Genomic DNA, 3,620 nt, shown 5'->3' with positions numbered 1-3,620 from the left:
TCCTAGCTGGCTTTAGGGTCTAAACTGGGCCTGAGCAGAAGTCAGAGTGGTTCTGCAGAAACTAAGCATTTGTAAACCCTTGGGGATAAGCATGGATGTTGTGGGCCCTGCTGGTCCTAGCGCAGGACCTTGCTGGCTGACGCCCGCTGCCCTCAGCTCTGTTCCCATCACTGCTCTTATCGCTGCATTCCCAAGGCTGATTTCAGTGGGAGCTACTGATCTCCGAATCAGGATCAGGCATCTCAGGCTCCATCCAGAACTCTCTTTTCCCTTCTCACTTATCTTCACAGAGATCACATCAAACTTATCATAGCAGAGCAGCAAAAGGAAACAGAAACCAAATCAAATTTTCTCCTTCCAGCTGGTCCTAGCTCCACGTGGCGTGCGGCAGCAGGAAGATGGCTGGTGCTTCTAGGACTGACTGTGCCTGGTAAGAAGGAAACGACCTTTGGATTTTCATTTCCTCTGTTTGATATGCCTTCCTCCTGAGCCTTGAAAGTGGGGTAGGAATTCAGGTCTTTAAAAATATGTATGCTCCATGGAATACTACGCAGCACACAGGAGCAATAACTTTGTAAATTATTACCTAACTTGGGAGGGACTGGAGAGCATTATGCTGAGAGAACCCAGTTCCATAAGGATAAATATTGTATAAAACCATTACTGTAGAATGAGTATAAGGATCCAGGAGGGGTGGGAGAGGCTGGAAGCAGAGGGATGTGGATGTGCAGGGGGAGGAGGGGATTAATCACTGGGTTGTACAATTTGATGGGGGGGGGTGAGGGAAATTGAAAGAATTTGCTCAAATTTTTATCTGAATTTTGTAAATAAACTAGTAGAAAAAAAATAAATGAAAAAAACAAACACAAACATGTGTGCTCCAGATTTAACCCTGAACACAGGTAAAGAGCGCAAGCCAATAGGCAGACAGAAGACACCCAACATTCCTAGGTCTCACTCAACCCTTCTGTTGAGATTTGGTACATTCCCACCCCGAACTACGTTCAGTAACTCTCTCTACATGGATGTGATTCTCCTTCTACTCGGCTCTGTGGATTTCTGAACCCTACTTGAGTTAGTGCTGACAAGGACAGGTAAACTTGGGATGAAAAAACTGGACTCGTTCAGCCCAGTTCTCTCTTAGAAATGAAGATTTTTGCAGGATTCAGACCCTTCTGTTCCTCTAAACTCACTTCACCCCACCCAGTAGGGTATTTGAGTGGTGAATCTACCTTCTTCTAGGGTTCTAGGGTCAGATGTCCATTCTGGCTCTCACACTGATCCAATTACTGTCAATAATGAGACACGGATGTCACTGTGGAGGCTATGATCTGCTGTCCCAAACCACGTTGTTCCTGATCACCTCAGACGCTCTGGTGGTCTGGATGGCGAGGAGTTCACTGCCATCTCAGAGCACACAGTTCAAGTTCACCAGCTACTCCAAGGGAGAAAGGTGAGTAATCTTCTCCAGAGCAGTTCCGCTTCTGAAAACCCGCTGGAGGATCTGGAGTCAGTTCTGACTTGGTAGCACGTAATAACGACACATATGCATGTAAAAGCTGGGCAATGAATAAGGAAGATACGTAGACTCAGTGTATTTGAATAATGGGATTGACAAAGAATATTGAAAGTACTGGGGACTGCCTGATGCGCAAACAATTCTGTGTTTGAAGAAGTTTAGCTAGAATGTTCCTTCGACTTTGTCTCATGAATTTTGGACCTATTTTCAGGAGGGAACCATCCGTGGAGGAGGCCATCATGCTTAGATAAAGCAGATGGTCAGGGAAGATTATAAAGACCCTCATTGAGGTGGATGGATATGGTAGATGCATCACTGGACTCTGAAACAATGACTGTGGGAGGGCAAGGAATGGACAATAGTTTGTTCTGTTGTTGCAAGTGGGATCTCTGTAAGTCAAAACCAACTCAATGGCATTTAAGAACAGTATCTGACACTTATTTCTCACTTGTCCCACTCCTATTTGTGGCTATTGGGAGCTCTTCGAGACCTCCACACCAAGTCTTTATGCTTTTTGGACCTCCTGTGGGCATCAAACGATAAAACCTTCCCTGTGATCTTCTCAAAAGCTTCCTCACTGCCAGCATGGTGACAGCTAGGATAGCTTTAAGTTGCTTGTCTACACCGTGTCTTTAAGCTCCTGGAACACCATCTATTTATTGACGGGGATAGAATAGGAGGTTGGCAAGGCTTTGCTCTAAAATCCCAAGGCTCTGTGCTGCGACTCATCCACAGAGGTTTGCCATCATCTATCCCCAAGAGTCATCTCTGTTTCGCACTGATACTTCCGGCATCGCTGGATCAGATAACCCAAGGAGGATAGCGGCCCCATGGAAGGAGCTCTGTCCCCCAACTCACGTGCGTGGCTTCTCCCCACTTTCTCTTGGCTCCTACAAATCTCTCATCTGAAGCACTGTAAACCACATGTGCCCAGTTGTTTATATCCTCGAGTCTCTTACTCCTAGCCTGATGGGAATAGAATATGAGATGTTTTGACAATAGAGAGGGAGTGTTGATAATGCTGGTCTTGGCACTTTTGGGGAACAGTCATCACATTTATCAACACATATGTTAGCAGCAGATGGAAGGGGGGATCCTTGAAATGAGTGTAGTTAAGGAACAAAACAAGCTCGCACGGATGGAGGGACTGTTGTTAGTGTGGGGGCCGTAGGTGGCGTTGGGTCGAACGATTCGGAGGAACCTCTTACACCACAGAAGGAAATGTGGCCTGTTCCTGTGTCTTCCTCACCACCAAGGCTATGGTTGCCGTCATGGGGACAATTCATTTCTGCTGTTGTAAGCCACCCAGCTTGAGGTACTTTGTTATATCAGCCGCCAGAAGCCAACACACCACAGAAGCATTGTTCTCAAACACCCCTCAGCAAGTGTCCAGGCAGCCCCAGGGTCCAGGTGACCAAAGCACGACAGAGATTGAGTCTGTGATTTTTAGCAGGTTCTTTAGGTGACTCTGAGAAAAGCACTGAGTTGGAGTCTTGCTACTCCAAGGATGGGCCAGGGCCCAGCAGGGCAGACCTCACTGGGGGCTTGTGAGGGATGCAGAGTCTTGAGCCCTGCCTCTGCCCTACAGAACCCGGGTCTGCAGGCTAACAAGCCCCCCGGGGTCTGGAGTCAAGGAAGCCTGGGAGATCCAGGAGGGAGGCGTAGAGACCCCAACTCATCATTCCTAGCTTGCCAGGCCTGTAGGATTCACCCACAATGTGGAAAGGAGTACAATTTGGCTTGTCTTGTGGAAGATGGTGTTGATGATGAAGGAAACTAATGACATTTCCAGAGTCACTGGCTCGATGGTGGGGGATCTGCGGTCCACAACCCAACCTCACACTCTACACCTGGCTTGGATACAGCTCTGTCCTCCTCGTACCAGGACATTGATGACGAAAACCATCAAATGTGTTGGCGCCAACTTCCCACGGCAGGCTGTAGCTAGAAAGTCCACACCATGTCCATCCACCAGGGATAAAGCAAAAATCATTTCCTACCTCTGCAGATGACACAACCCTGCTCGCTGAAACTGAGGAGGACCTCATGCACTTACTGCAGAGGGTCAAGGACTGCAGCCTTCAATATGGACTGAGGCTCA

At 47.8% G+C, this 3,620-nt stretch overlaps 1 protein-coding gene across 2 annotated transcripts in view; it reads right to left on the bottom strand.

The window, feature by feature from the left end:
- STK32B (serine/threonine kinase 32B) overlaps window positions 1-3,620 on the bottom strand; it is a 572,207-nt gene that overhangs the window by 101,219 nt on the left and 467,368 nt on the right. The window lies entirely within an intron of this gene.

This window comes from Elephantulus edwardii, unplaced genomic scaffold, assembly GCF_000299155.1.
Source record: "Elephantulus edwardii isolate Elephantulus edwardi_28Jun2011 unplaced genomic scaffold, EleEdw1.0 scaffold00129, whole genome shotgun sequence".
Taxonomy (NCBI): domain Eukaryota; kingdom Metazoa; phylum Chordata; class Mammalia; order Macroscelidea; family Macroscelididae; genus Elephantulus; species Elephantulus edwardii.
Note: the sequence above shows the minus strand (reverse complement) of the source record. Positions and strands in the feature narration are given on the sequence as shown.